The sequence below is a fragment of the Protopterus annectens genome, chromosome 6.part0 (genome assembly GCF_019279795.1).
Source record: "Protopterus annectens isolate FY-2018-M chromosome 6.part0, PAN1.0, whole genome shotgun sequence".
NCBI lineage: Eukaryota > Metazoa > Chordata > Ceratodontiformes > Protopteridae > Protopterus > Protopterus annectens.
In genome coordinates, this window is record NC_056737.1 from 890,967,017 (window position 1) to 890,984,024 (window position 17,008).

Consider the following 17,008-nt stretch of genomic DNA (forward strand, 5'->3'; position numbering starts at 1 on the left):
AGGAATCACTATAAACTACGAAAAATCCCATCTGGAAAATCACGACAACTAGAATTCATAGGAGCTATGCTAGAGATAGTCACTGGATCTGCATCACTTCCCATAGAAAGGGTCCAAAGAATAAGATCATAAGTCAACCAGATCATTCAAAACAAAAGAGTAGCAGCAAGACTCATTCTACAGACTCTGAGGCCAATGGCAGTCTCAATCACTCTAGTTCCCTTGGCCAGGTATCATATGTGAATTCTTCAATGATTTCTGGCTTCCCAATGGTTCTTGTTAAGTCAACCTATGTCCCATCTGATTTTGATCACCAATTGTTACAAAGAAGATCTGAGTTGGTGGCTCCATTCCAACAAAATCTTGCCGGCCCGTCCTTTTGTCCCTCCTCAGTCCCAAGCCATAGTCACCATGGATGCATCCCAAATAGGGTGGTGAGCATTATCTGGGAAAGACAGTCCAAGACACTTGGTGTCGGATGGAGGCCAACTTGCATATCAACATTCTAGAGATGAGGGTAGGGCTCTTAGTGCTACAGGCATTTCAAGATGCTCTCCCCTTTGGAATGATTGCAATTCAAACAGATAACATGACAGTAGTCTGGTATATCAACAAACAAGAGGGAACCAGGTCACACCCTCTTTGTCGAGAAGCTTTCAGAGTATGGCAATGGGTGATTTCCTACAACTGCTTTCTAATGGCAACTCACATTCCAGGGAGCTCCAACGTGATTACGAACAACTTGAACAGAACTATCCTCATGCATCACAAGTGGCCTCTCAATCCAGTGCTGGCATGAAAGATATTCCGGCACAGGGACCAACCTTGCTGCAATCTGTTTGTATCCTCTCTGAATAACAAATGCAGCAGTTATTTTTCCATAATCCCCCTTGGGGGAGTCACCCAGAGACACCATCCTTCACGATTGGCCCTCCGGTCTTCTGTATGCCTTTCCCCCAACTCCTCTGATATGTAATTTTCTAAAGAAAGCCAAAAGATCGAAGAACATTGCCCCATTCTGGCCTCAACAAGTCTGGTTTCCCTTCCTTTGGCCTCATCTACTTCAAAAACCCTGGATACTGGACCCAGTTCCAGACCTATTGTCCCACCCAGAGGGAATGGTTCATCTGAATCTTCAGCATCTCAAGCTCACTGCATGGCTTCTCCAATTCCTTTGATTTCCAGGCATTCCCTACTCACTTTCTCAGTCCTACGCATCATTCTGGCCTACCACAACCCTTCAACTAGAAAATTGTACCATAACAAATAGATAAAATTTGCTAAATGGTCACTTGACTGTAATATTGCCTCATATGCGGCACCTGTAGACAAAGTTTTAGACTTTTTAGCCTTACGCTATCAGTCTGGCTCATCAGCTTCTGCCATTTGGGTGCATCTTGCTGCAATATCTAGCTTTCACATTGCTTTCAACAGTTCATCTCTTATGCCTCATAAACTTTGTAAAGCCTTTTTGAAAGGAACTTTAATACTCAGGCCACCGTTTAAAGAAGCCTCAGATCCATGGGATTTGCATTTGGTACTGCAGTCTCTCATTTCTTCCCCCTTTGAACCTTCAGCAACTTGTGACTTCAAGTTCTTGTCCTGGAAAACCTTATTTTTGATAGCTGTCACTTCAGCCAAGAAAATATCAGAAATTCAAGCCTTGTCCTGCAAACCCTCCTATTTGATATTTCATAAGGACAGGGTCTCCCTCAGAACAAATCCTTCCTTTTTGTTAAAGATTGTTTCAGAGTCAAATATCAATCAAACCTTACATCTTCCAGTCTACACTTACTAGATGTACACAGTCAATTATGTTTTTACCTAAACAAATCAAAGTACATCAGAAAATCTGACCAACTGTTTACTGCCTCTTCTACACTCTCTTTAGATAATACAGTATCTAAGGTTGCCTTGGCTAAATGGCTTAAGGACTGTATCACCTTTGTTTACAACAAAAAGGGACTTCACCTACTACATGCTGTGAAAGCTCATTCAACAAGAGCAGTAGCAGCTTCTGCAGTTTTTCATGCCAGAGCTTCCTTAGATGATATTTGTGCAGCAGCTACATGGGCATCTCATCATATCTTTATTACTCATTACAAACTGGACCATGTTTCTAGGGGACATGCATCATTCGGCTTGATGGTGCTAAGTAATATTCTTCCATGAGACTTCCCAAGATTCAGGTAGCTAGGGACTCTGCCCCACAGTCAAGGATTACATGAAGATTGACAACATCAGATAAAGAAGTTATGTCTTACCATAATGTTCCATCTGTGTTGTCAATTTTCACTAATCCTTGACATTCCCTCCCTCCTTCCCCCTGATTTAGAACTCTTCTGGACTGAATATTCCCAAACACTGGCTTCATAATAGGGACACGGATATGATCTCTTATCTATTACTTCTTGTCTGCCACTATTATAGGCAAACTTGATCTGATGTAATTTGGTGAGGAGCATTATGGATAGAGTCTAACTTGAGAGTTTTTGGAAGACACAAGTTGGTATAATGGCAGAGTTGGTTCAGAGGCTCGGAACAGAGCCCTCAGTCAAGGAATAGTGAAGACCGACAACACAGATGGAACACTATGGTAAGACATAAGTTCTTTTTTAGTCCTTTCTACACAAGTCAGGCTTGCATTATTTTAAGGAAGAGCAAGCAGAATGCAAGGCAGATCCCATTTCACAAACAGAGACTACATTGGTAGTAAAGGGTACACTCATGGGTAAGGCACCTGGCCTGAATGAGTTTATGGGGAACATTAAAGAAGTTTTTTTTTTTTTTTATTTAATGCTGCTAAGACTAAAATGTTTAATTCCTTCCAGAATGATCATGTAACCAATATATCATCTGTAGTTTTTAACATTATTGCATTGCCTAAAGCTATTCAGCTATAGTCCTATATACCTATGTCTTCAGACATTAACATCTCTGCTAGGGTATTGGCCTGGCAGATTCAATGCATTATTACCTGAATTAATCAGTGATCCACAAACAGGGTTCATAATGTGCAGATCAAGTACAGTTCATATCTGCACAGAGACTTCCCTCATGCAGGTACTTAATAAAATTGCTGATCTAATAGCAGCAATATTAATAGATCTTGAAAAAGTCTTTGGTTTCATTAAAGGGCACTTTCTATTGAGAATAATGGGAATTGTAGGTACCCCTCTGGTTCTTTTGACAGTAGTGTGATGGAAAGCAAGGAGCTGCAGAGCCCCCTTGAGATCTTCTGGCAAAATCTGCATTACTGCCTTGGTTTATGACTGGCACCTGTCATAAGCAAATAAGCTTTACTCTGTCAAAACACTCCAGAAAATGGTTATAATCACTAGGTTTTTCTCACTAATCTGAGCCTAGTGCCATCTAGTGCCAGTTTTACTATCAGTAACTGAGATTCAGCTAAACTCTTTTTTTATAAACATGCAAAATCAAAATATTTCCCAGGCCAGGCTACTGAAGCCTCTACAGTGTTAGCATACCTTACAGTATTAATGGCATGCTGCCTCCAGTTGGACTGCTAGGTGATGGCCAAACCGTTCCTCTCTTCAAAAAAGTGAGTAGCACCAGACACATCAGTACTGTGAGGATACCTTTCTATAGAAAAGTTAAGACATCAACCATAAGTTTTCTCAAACTGAAAAATCTTCTTTTAAAATATCTAATTTCTAAGAAAACTCTATTACAGCTGCACAAGGAAAATAAAATAAAAGGCTGCATAGTGACAGACTGTTCAGAAAAATGCTATAGTTACACTGTTAGATGTTATTTCCAGTCATACCTCTCAACTGTACAGATTTTCACAGAATGTCAGGATTTTGACCTCATATTTTTGGTCTGTTTTTCATAAAATTGTAGTTTTCTGGTAAATTAGCAGCAAATCATTAAAGATTGAAGTTACGAAACAATGACAGACATTTGATGATAGACCACCCAGCTTGAATGGGGTTGTCCCTTTAAAGGCAGCATTGAGAGCACACAAATTGCTTCATTAATTACTCTATTAATAGTTTTGTTGTAAGATCCTGATTGGCTGGATTGTTAATGCCTGTTATAGTCTCTTCTTTTTTAGGGCTTGTCTTTGTGTTGAGTAGTGGATCTGATGAAGGACTGATTGCCCGAAAGCACTTATCTGTTCTGTTTTGTTGTTTTATTTTATTAAAAGTTGTTTTAAAATGGCATGTCTGTGTTGACAGTACCATTTTTTATGCTTCTGCTTTGGGTTTTGATTCGGCATCAGACTTTGGCTTCAGTTTGCATACTTTTTCTGTTAATTTCCTATGGTTTCTCCTGCTAGTCTGGTTGATATGGGCATCCTGAGACAGTGTAGCAACTGCATCATGTACACAGACAACCCTCTATTACTACCACCTAGGAAAACAATATGTGAGAGATGCAGCTACATAAAGAACTTAGAATCCTTGCTGTCTCAGTCACAAGCCAGTACATCTGGGACTGAGAAGGTTGTCTGCGCAAACACTACAAACGCCACACTTCTAACACCACCCACACCTGTACAACACATTCCTACATATGCAAAGATTCTCAACAAAACCATACCAAACAAGAGACCTCCAAAGAAAAAACACACATGCACATCACAACCCACAACACCAAGCTCCACATATAGTACACATGCCTGTGTCTCACAGCCTGTAAGGCCCAGCCACAAACCCAACATACTAGTCATAGGAGACTCTACCGTGAGACATACAGATATACCCCTCACCAGGCTAGGCAACGAGAAAGTCATGGTAAGTTGCTTGTTAGGTGTTAGAATACACCATATCATGCATGCACTTAAGTGTCTTAACAACAGGTACTGTTATGACTCTGTAATAGTTCCTGTTGGTATGAATGACTTGAGACGTACCTCTCTTGACTATATGAAGAGAGACATGATTGAGCTCACTGTATATGTGTCCCAGGCAGGTATGTCCCTAGCCTTAAACAGCATCCTACCATCACCCAGAATAATGCCTCAATACAAACAGAAAATGATCGACTTTAACAATTAGCTTAGTTTCTGGTGTCATTCTGAGGAGATCTAGTACCTGACAGCCTGGAAGGACATGATTGACAGACCACTTTGCTTTGCCAGAGATGGCCTTCATTTGTCTCCCCTGGGCTTTAGGCTTCTGGCAAAGGCTCTTGCCTCTCCCATAGTGCCTTTTTTAGGTAAAGTTATGAGCACAAAATTACCAACGTGAAAAATTATTTAAAAAGAAATTTAAAGTTCATGCTGCACTAGGAGTATTAGCATGAAACTGCACTCATTGCAAGCATTCCTCACCCTTGAGGATGCTAACATTTGTACAGTCACTGAAACCTGGTTCAAAGCTGTGGAGAGCACCCCAGCCTTATCAGGTTACTCATCCTACCATACGTTCAGACCCCAAATGGAGGGCTACAAAGCCAAAGGAGATGGAGTTTCAATATTTATCAAAGACATACATACCTCCAGGTTGGTCAAACAGTATGACACACAGGAGACACTCCAAACATAGTTAACTGTTGACAAAACACCTATTCAAATAATAGCTAGCTACATACCACCAACCATGACTCAGGGTGTCCACTCCACCTATCTAGACTTACTTGAATCCATCAAGATTCAACCCTCTACCCCAGTCCTTGGTGACTTTAATTACCCAACCATAGAGTGGAAGATCTATTCTAGCCCAAACATGAATGCCCAGAGATTCCTCAAATTCTTCAGTGCCAATTCATTAGATCAGCTGGTCGACACCCTCAGAAGTGGTGAAAATATCCTGGTCCTCGTACTAACCAACATGAGTAGCCACTGTAGCACTCCTACAGTGTCACCATCCTTGGTAAGATCCAACCATAAAGCGATCACCTTCAAACTCACTATCTTCCCTGTACCCCCCCCCCCCCAATTAGGATCAAACAAATAAACTTTTCCAAAGCTGACTACAATCTCCTGAAAGCAGGTATAAGCAGCTTCACAGCCACTCTCTCTTCAGTTAAAACTATCACTAATGTCCAAGCATACATCAAAAAAACTATATGAGCACCTACATAGCTGTATGGACTCAGCAATACCTGAAAGGACCAAGTCATCTTCCTCAAGGAAGATTAAACTAGTCCGGTGGACAGCAGCAATAAACAAACTCTATAATAAAAGGAAAAAGGTTGTTGTCCAGGACCAAGAAGGAGCAGGTGCCAAGCTGGAAGCAATCTCTCCTTTGTCTGAACAAGCAAATAAGGTAATGGGTGAAATCCTCTAAGGCTAACTTTGAGTCCAAATTGTCCACATCCACTAAGGACAATCACAAGGCCTTCTTCACATATGTCAGAAATCTCAAAGGTAACACCCAAATCTGCTCTGAACTGGTGGTCAAGAACACCACATACACAAATGCCATAGATATGGCTGGCACCAGTCATTAGTTTGGGTAAGGCCCTCTTGGAGGATGTTCACTTCACTAGGGGAATTTAAGACAGCGTGGTTGCAGTCATCTGCAAAATTGCCAACCTGCTTGCAAACAGTTTCAGTGAAAGCTTCACCCCCCCCTGTCCCCCCATTAGTAAACCAGGACATTCTCAGCACCTGCCCCCCCTCCCCTCATCACAAGGGAGCAGATCGTTAATGCCGTCTAAAAGACAAAATGTACAGTCTCTATGGGACCTGACATCCCTGGCTGCATACTACATGAATGCAGGCATGAGCTCTCAGCTCCATTAGGCACCCTATTCAACCAAAGCCTGAGCACCGACTTCATCCCAGCTAAATGGAGGACACCCATTGTCATCCCTCTCCACAAAGATGGAGCATCCATTGGCCCAGGCAATTATAGGCCCATCAGCCTAACTAGACTGATTTGCAAGGCCATGGAGTACATTATCATGGACCTTATAAACAAGGACATTGGCATCCTCCAAATACTTGACCTCACACAGTTTGGTTTTGTCAAAGGGAGATCATGCCTGTTAAACTTGGTTGACTTCTTTGAAACATTCACCAAAGCCATGGACGAGGGGAAGAAGGTGCACCCTACATACCTTGACCTAGCCAAAGCCTTTGACACTATTCCCCATGCAGGCATAATAGATAAACTCTCCCAGCTAGGCATCAACCCATATGTTACCAGATGGATAGCTAACTGGCTCACTGATAGAACCCACTCAGTCAAAATATGGGAAGCCACCTCTAGTGGTAGACCTGTAATGAGCTGTGTACCCCCAGGATTGGTCTTGGGTCCTCTGCTGTTTGGGATATACTTTTCTGAGGTGCAAGGCAAAACCAGTGGTCTGTGGCTGACCAATTTTGCAGATGACTGCAACCACGCTGTCTTAAATTCCCCTAGTGAAGTGAACATCCTCCAAGAGGGCCTTACCCAAACTAATGACTGGTGCCAGAAGCATGGCCTCAAACTGAATGCCAAGAAATGTATCATTATCTCCTTTAGGGAAAATGGCGTCCCCACTAATTATTACATTAATAACAATGTACTAAGCATGCAATCAGTAATGAGGGACTTGGGCACCAAGGTTGGTAACTACCTGACTTTTGACCACCACATTGCCTCCACTGTACGGAAGACTTTATACATGGCCCACCTTATAAGTAAGGGTATTTCATCCAGAAATAAGGAGGTCATAACATCCCTGTACTCCTCCCTTATCAGACCCATTGTTGAGTACAATGCCCCTTAGGCATATACCTTGCCAATCACATGCAGCAGCTGGAGAGACCACAGAGGTTCCTGACCAGGAAAATCCAGGGTCTCAAACACCTATTCTATACAGATAGGCTAAACACCCTGTCCCTCTTCTCAGTCTCATACAGACTGCTCAGAGGTGACCTGTGTCTGGCATACAAGGCCATCTCAGACCCAGCCTTGAAGGAGTTGCTGCATATCCGTAAGTCAAACTATACTCATGCAACCTGCATGCAAGGCCTCAACCTGGTCTGTGACATTAAAAGAACTTGTTGGCAGGATACATTTGTGTCCCAAAGACTCCCCCATCTGTGGAATAGACTCCCTCTCCAAGTCAAGCAGAGTACCTCATTTACCATATTTAAGAGGAACCTGGATGACTGAATGGGAAACAGAAAATACACTCCTGGGATCCCACCTGTGTCCCTGCTGGACAGGGGAAACAGGTGCTGACTTTGTGGGAACATGGGCGAAATTCTTCGCTAGGCTTATAAGGGCCTCCAAGCCAATAGCCTAGTATCATCCAATGAACCTATGAAGGTTTCTCCAATTCTGACTTTATTTTATCTTCTTTTAAATAACCAATGTTTCCTCCAGGTGATAACATACTCATTAATTACTAGCGCCTTCATAGCTTCAATGATTTTACAGTGAGGGACCACATGAAAGGCCTTTGCTAAATCCAGCTATATAATAACCACGGGCAGGCCAAGATAAAGTGCATTGACCTCATTAGTATAAAACTCAACCAAATTATTTAAGCATGATGTACCAGAAATAAATCCATGCTCAAATATGTCATATAACTGTCTGAAAGAGTTTAAGAACAAGGTTGCCTTCCTGATTAAACTTTGTCAACCTTATCGGATGGTAAATAGATGAGACATACTGGTCCTACTTTTAGAAATTGGCAAGAGTCTTTTTCCACACAGCTGAACATAACCACTTCAGAAAGATAGCTGGGATCACCCCAGTGGCTCTACTTGATAAAGGCGCCGAGGACTAACATCGGGCGACACGATGCCAGGGCACTTCTATGGGCTAGGCTTGTAAAGGCTCCAGGGCCATTAGCCTAGTACACACCTATGAACTTATGAACCTATGAAACAGATGTAAGACAAGGAACCAATTTAGGGCTTGTCTTAGAAGGAAAAAATCCACATAGGTCATCTGTTTCTGTGGCAGTCTTATTTCTAATTTCTCTTTACTACAACAAGGGCAGCACACATGTGAAGACTAGGGCAATTACTTTTCCCATATGACAACTGAGATAATAAAGAATTGCATAAGCTTTTAATAATCTTACCACCTACATTATAACCATAATAATGAGTAAATATAACGTCAAGAGAAAATCTTAGTTTTACTAGTATTGAGGTTAAGTAATGAATCAATCAAATTACCCTAACTTCACAAAATTAGTGATTAAATATTTACTTGTTCCAAATAACTCAAAGGTATTTTGATACCTTCTGTAGTATATCTTTATTGCTGGCACTGGGATAACTCCTCTACCTTCACCAGGAAAACAATTGCTATTTTGAATACATTTGAGATGATGGGTGGTGATTTTCTTCTCACTATATATCTACTATTTAATTTAGGAATAAATTCCTATAAAATATATTTGGAATATATTTGGAAATTAAAGCTTCAATAAACTTATAAAAATGTTCCCATAGTCTATTATACATTTCTCAGCCAATACTTACCCCCAGTTCCTATTTTCTATTTCATATTCAAAGGAGTCATACTCACCCTCATCAGATATCTATAACAAATTTAGTAGATGATTGGAATTTGTTCTTTACAGTTTGCATACTCCCAGTAACATCCAGGTTATCAGAATTGCCTAATTCTGAAGTAGGGTGTACCATGAATAGTTAGCACAGCTTTTAACCAGACTACGTCAATTATGTTTTTATCTTGTGTAGTTTCCTTAATAATTTCAGTAAAAATTATGAACCTGATGGTGCTGCATTAGTTTATCCAAAGTATAGCTCATTGACATGAAAGGTCCCCGGTTAATAAATGGAGCATTTAAATCACCTGCATTAATCATATGGGTTTTCTCAAAATTTTTGCACAGTTCAGTGGCAAAACCCTGAGTATCAGTTTTACTTATACTGGCTAGACAGTAAACCATAACTAGTTCCATTATCAGTAACCTAGCTGTGTTAAAAAGGCAACAGTTTCATATTCAATGAAACACTGTCACCATGTTCTTTGGGCCTATATCAGTGATGTCCTTTGAATGTTAATTGGCAAGTTGTTACTGAAGCATGTCTCAGGGACAAATTCAGTATCATAGTTATTATTTTAAAACTCATTCACTTCTGTGGAGCTCTGGAGGTTTATACCTAAGTATTGATTGCATCCTTAGTTTTTTGATAAAATAAAGTTAGGTCCTTACATTTCAAACAAATTTTATATCTCTGGAACTGTTCAGTACAAACATGCCTTTGTAGTCATAGTATTTATTACATTCTCGGTCTTACACTGAAATGTATAAGTCATAATAAACATGGTAAATATTTTGAAAAATAATTGCACTATTTCAGTAGCCACTCAATCTGTACAAATACTGTCAGCAGCATTTTGTCTGTACATCTGTGGGCTTTCTTATTAGGGAAAGCAGTTCAACTGTTACACGTGTTACTTGATCAAAGAGATATTTAAAGAAATATGGAAATTATGAGACTGTCAATAAATAATATATGAACAGCAGTTAATATCCTATTACCAGCACTAAACAGAGGTCAAATAATGTAGTTAATTTGTCAATCATGTAAGCCTTAACATAAAACCTTTCTAAAGCTTGCATGTAGCATGGGTTTGGAATTATTAATGCAAATATGAACAGGCTGTATTAGATGCATAACGGCATCAGTAAGACGCAACTGTAAAAAAACCTGGGGGCATCAATATAATGCAATGAATTAATAATACTATCTCACAGTCAATTGTGAGTGCAACATATACTCAAAGTGATTCTGTAAACTTGTCTGGAAAGACATTCTTTTAGTATAAATTCCACTGATTCTAGCACAAACACTGGTCACACTTCTGAGTTGATTAGCATTGCATGTGACAGTGGTTGTTTAGTAAGAGTCAGTTCTAACAAGGCAAGAAAATGTGGAAGCAATCTCCATCTAAGAGAAGTAGAAGTTGATTAGGTCAGTAATTCTCTGATCAAAGGGACTGATATAAATGTTACTAGTGAGAGTAAAATGATAGCTCAAGAAGGGTACAAAGAGGCATTTGTCAATTCACTATATGAAGACATTGACATACATTTAATGTGTTTATCAAAGAAAAATAGGAAAGACTTCTGCGGTGGTGCAGCGGTAGTGTTGTTGCCTCACAGCAAGAGGTTCTAACATTCGATTCACAGCTGGAGTGTGGGGAGTGCCTTCTGTGTGGAGTCTGCATGTCCTCCCAGTGGTCGAGTGGCATTCCGAAAGACATGTGTGAATGGGCGTGCCTTCGTTGAAGGTTGGTTGTCGAGCTGGCAACTCAGCACCATAAAAAACTTACTGCCAATCATTAGCAGACCGGAGTTCCACTGTGGCGACCCCTAACCAGGAAAAGCTGAAAGACAACAACACCATCAAAGAAAAAGAGGAGAAATGCAATGAGTGGAAAGAGTTCGGGCTGGCCACACAAGTTTTAGAGCATCTGTCACAGGTAAGCTTATCATCAGAATCTGTGCTAGGCACAGATATTATTTGCACAGTGGAATTTATCAAATGAGATTTTATGACACTGTTATTAACCTAGTTTCTGGTTATACAGTACTTCCATGCCCCACTTGTACAGAGTCATGACTCATGCTATGCATGTTACAAGGTGTATGCATCATGAAAGAAAACTCCTTTCTAAAAGACCTGTTAAACAGTTGTGCCCCATGTCTTCCATTTTAAGTAATAGGAATGAAGCAGATATATCAGATACCACTTAGAATGATTAAATGGAACAGCTGGTATCTGGTGAATCACAAATAAACAGAAATTAACTTACTGTGACTCACAAATTTGTACTACAACTGCTATCTTGCCTACTATGTATATGATACAAAGATGCATTGTTGAGCTTTCACATCACTACACTGATGCAAGGCTGCTGCTCTGCTTGTGGATGCCATGAGACCATCTATGCTATATACAATGTGCAGGGAGAATCTGTATAGATCTGGAAACACACAGAAGTAAAAAAAAATGTTAATATAAAAGTTTGTAGATGGTGCCATTACCATAGTTGCTTACCAGATTCATTCACTGGGAGAAACAGTAGCAACCCCTCAGCTTTCAGAGTCAAATGCTTAAAGTTCAAAGTTCTGGGTGCTCACACAGCATTTGTTTTCTATATTTAAGGAGCAGGAAGCATGTGCCAATACCCAGAAGCACCCAAAAGTCAAAATATAAAAAAGTGATCACACTGGATTGGAATAAAGCAAACAGTGTGGAGCAGCCATAAGAAATGGATAGAGTGGCCAGCTTACCTAGCTAACCAGCTGAGAGGTCATAGTGTCTATATCCTTCGCCTTTGTCCAGAAGAGATATTATCTGGACTAATAGAATATAGATGGAAGCACTTATGCATTTGTCAAGTTCTGTCCAATCATTATGTCCTTTTACACTTCTACCCTATTAACAAAATCTTGGATGGGCATAATGGAATTAGGGTAGACATGATACGAATAAAATGCATCAAATGGAATTAGGGGAGACATGATAAGAATAAAAACATCATCTCAGTATGGCCTTATTTCAAAAGGGGAATGTAGAGGAATCGGAGGTACTTACACGAAAACTGATTAAGAACATAGGAAGGGATCTTGACAATAATTATGTTAAAATTCTATTAAAAGCCTAATGAAATGCCATTGCATATGAGAAATTGCTGCAATTTTTCTATGCAGGATATTGGACTCCAGAGAACAGTGCACAGAAAGGATTTAGAAATAGGGATGCTCAGACTGTGGCACCATAGATATGCCTCTCTATCACAAGTGCTTGAGCTGTATGTTATGAAAAAGTTTATAAACTCATTTATGTAAGTTTGGTATCAGGATGATGATGGAAGAATTAGCCCTGTGAATGGATGTCTACTTCATTACTTCCCATCTAAAGGCAATTAAGATTTCTGAAGCATTGTAAACCTGGCTAAAGACCTTAAAAGCAGTAGTTCATATATACATATTGCAGCATACTGGAGGCAATCTGAAGCCCTTTCTTTTCAGGATTTACAAGCACATGTGAGTAGATATGCAAAGATCTATGATAACTTTAAATACTTCTTTTTAGCAAATGCAGCTCAAAGGATTGCCAAAACACTGAAGGGATATGCTGCTTTTTTGCAAATCTTAGTATCATGTATATAGTACAGATCTTGATGGTATTTACAGATAAAAGATTATGTTAGAATTAACCAATGTTAACATGAAACAGTATGTTTTGTATATAGTTGACTATGTCTGCATTGGATGCTTAATGTCCTTATTTATATGGTTAATGTGCTTCTGTTCCTGTTAAGTGGTGAAGTTCTTATGGCCAGTAAAGTTGATAGAAAAAAAGCCTTTTGTCTCCCATCACACATTTATATCTATTGAATAGAATGGTAACTGCTGTATTTAACTTGGACACGACCGATGTTTTTCATTTTTTTTTCAAGCTATAGAACTTGCCTTTGAAGTTCATATCTTGTTTCCTGGGAAAGTAGTAGTGAAATTATCTCTTTTAATAAATACATTTGCCCTTCCCACTCACTCTGACAGCAATAGGTGTGAAGTCTCCTGTAAGTCTAGGGCTGCACTGGTCAGAAGGCATCTGACATGAGCAGTACTACTTCGAAGATAAACAATGTATGAGATACTGTATCAAATTCTGAAATAAAATAAGTTTTATGGAAAACAAAAATGGTGAGTAGAGAGTATTGACAGGAGAAAGGATTAAACTGTTAAAAGACATTGAGGGGATTAGATACAGTTTAATAAGAAGCACTTATTTACTGCTAATTTAAAAACTGGTTTATGGTACAACACTTGCATCCGCTTTATTCACCTTTATCCAAAACCCCTTGCTTTAAGTATCTTGCACATATAGCACCATTTTCCATACCAAAAGCCTTTTTGATTTCAAAGAAAACTATTGCAATCACCTTCACTTATATTATGTTTGGAGTCCACCAATTTTATAGTTTGCCTATTTGCAACAAATTCAATTTCTCCTGGAGCAATTAGTCTGTTTCTTGGAACCTGACATTTATTTATGTTATTTATTTATTTGCAGTTGGTTTACCAGGATAGTCCATTGGGCCAAAAAGAACCCGTTTTCAATGGAGTCCTAGGGAGAAAAGCTCCAGACAATGTAGATTACAGTAGGTATTAGGCATATTTAAACATTGTTAAAGTCACAGTAGGCAAAATTCAAATGCAAAGCAAAACAGTTACAATAAATTTAAGTTTTAAAAGTAAAAAAGAAAACTGATGACAGATTATCTGAAATTATACATAAATTCAAAATTCTACTAGAGTTATTTAATAAATAGAGTTCAACATATGAGAGTGCAGAGTATTCTTATGTATTCATTAGTGATGAACAGTGAAATGGGAATTATGGATAATGAGAGAGAGAAGTCAAGAACGTCAGCAGGAGTCCAGGAGATGTGTATTTAAGTAGGGTGGGAGCAAGAGCATTCCCACTGGGAAAGTAGAAGTGAATGAAGAGATTTTTTGAACATAAAATGGTTAGAGGTAGTACGGATAGATGAAGGTAGAGAGTTCCAGAGACGAGCTAACCCATGTGAGAGAAGGTATTTGCCAGGTGGACGGGTTGGTTTGTACACTTCAAGCAGATTTTGGTTGCTGAACCTTAATATTCTATCAGGTTTGTGCATTTTAAGCACAGAAGAGAGCGAGGGACAGAGGGAGGGGTTGAAAATAAGTTTGTGAGCAAGGGATAGTTGTGTATAGGAGAGCTGATGGGGTAGTTCTAGCCATTTTAGTTGTTGGAGAGAGGAGCAATGGTGGGAGTAAGTCTTTTGGTTGGTAGCAAACTTGGCTATTTTATTGTAGCATGAGGAGAGTTGTTTTTTCAGGGAGATTTGTAGATTAGTTAGTAGTGGAGCTCCATATAGAAGGGGGGGAATAAGAAAGGAAGTAGAGAGAGTGATTTTAGTGGTGGTTGTTAGGTAGTTTTGTTGTCTATAGAGCATCCCTAGCTTTTGATGTGTTTTTTTAATATTGAGTTGTAAATGAGAGTTGAATTTTAGTTGGTTGTCAATTTGGACACCAAGTAATTTGGTCTCTGTCACTAGTTCCAGGAGAGTGTAATTTTCACTAGTAATTGAGAATGAGTTTGTATTGAGAGAGTTGTGTTTAGAAGGGGTGAATATCATTAATTTAGTTTTAGTGGGGTTGAGTGCTAAATGATTTGCTTTCATCCATAGTTCAGTGGTAGAGAAAGCATCTTGAGTTAGTTTTATGAGAGTGGGGATGGTGGAGGCCTTGCAGATAATGGTTGAATCATCTGCATATTGGATGATATTGGAGAGAGGGATGGCTTTGTGGAAATCATTTATAAATATGTTAAAAAGGAGGGGACCTAGTATGGAACCTTGAAGGACACCTGTTGGGGTGTTAAGGAATGAAGAGGTTGCCTTTTTCCATTTCACTGCTTGATGTCTATTAGATAGGTAGCTAGAGAACCAGTTCAAAGTAGAGGGGGAGAGGTTGAGTTTGGAGAGTTTGGTTAGAAGCAGTCTATGTGATATAGTATCAAAGGCTTTAGAGAGGTCAAGTAGAAGGGTAGAGACAATTTGTCCAGAGTCTCGGGCACTATTTACAGTTTCTAGAAAGGAGAGGAGGGCTGTCATAGTGCTGTGATTTGGTCTAAATCCGTGCTGTGTGGGAGAAAGTAGGCTGTTATCTAGGAGATGTGGTAGGAGTTGAAGGTAGATGCACTTTTCCAAGAGTTTAGAGATGGGAGATAGGATAGCAATGGGGCGGAAGTTGGAAACAAGGTTGTTACTGCCGCCTTTATGCAAAGGTATGATGAAGGCCTTTTCCCAGATTTGGGGAACCATATCTTCTTGAATTGAGCGGTTGATTAATATGCTAATAGGGTAGGCAATTCCTTCAGCTACTAAGCTTAGAAAGTTAGAAGGTATGTCATCGGGAGCATTGGTGCCTGGTTTTAGTTTCTTAAGGAGTTTTAGTATGGTAGATGTGGGTATAGGTTTTAGTGAGAATGGAGGGGGGGACTGGAGAGGGGGTGTTAGGGGATGAAGATAAAGTGGAGGGAGAGAGAGTAGGAGAGCAGGTGTATATTGTAGGGAGAGGGGAAGGTGTAGATGGAGTGAGAGTAGGAGAGGAGGAGTGTGGAAGAGAGTTAGTAGATATGAGAGTGTCATTGGTAGTAGTGTTGTGTTGAGTGTGGTTGGGGTAAGATGGAGGTGAGTTGGAGTGTGTGTTGTAGGAGAAAGAGAAGGTTAATTTAAAAATAGATTCGATGAAAAATGTATTGAATTGAGTGGCTAAGTCTGTATCAGTGGCATTAGGGTCAGGGGTTGGGGTGACTATTTTACTGGGGTGAAGTAGAGTGGAGATGCCTTTCCAGAATTTCTGAGGATCTGATTTGTTGTTGTTTTGAAGTGTGAAGAAGTAATTTTGTCTATCAGAGATGATAAGTTTTTTTACCTTGTCTCTAAGAATTTGATAGTCATTGTGGATGAGGGGGGTTTTATTTTTCTGATATTTAGCCCAGAGTTTGTCTCTTTTCCGCATAGTAGCTAGTGTATTTTTGGTGAGCCATGGAGAAGTTTTAGTTTTTATTCTTTTAGTTCTTAGAGGAGCATGGACATTTAGCAGTTTTAGGAATGTGGTGTTGAAGTGGGTGACAGCATCATCTAAAGGAAGTGTTTTTAGACAATTCCAGTTTATAGATTTTAGGGAGTTAGTGAAGTTAGAAGGATTGAAGTCTTTTTGGTTACGTGTTGTAATGTAGTTATGGGAATGATGTTGGGTTAAGAGTCGATGAGTGAAGATAGGTATATGGTCACCAAGGGGATCGGGAAGGGTTCCACTGTTTGAGAAATAGTGGGGATGAGATACTAGGATCCAGTCTAGGATACTGCTGGAGGAGAGATTTTTTGATGGGTGTGTAATAGAGTTGATTAGTTGTGAGAAGTTATGTAAGTTAATGTTAAGTGGGTTTGTGGGTGACTGTATGGAGATCCAGTTAATATTCATATCACCTAAGATTATGGTTTCATTGCTGATGTTGTTGGCAAGCCATGAGAGTATGTCTTCGAGAGTG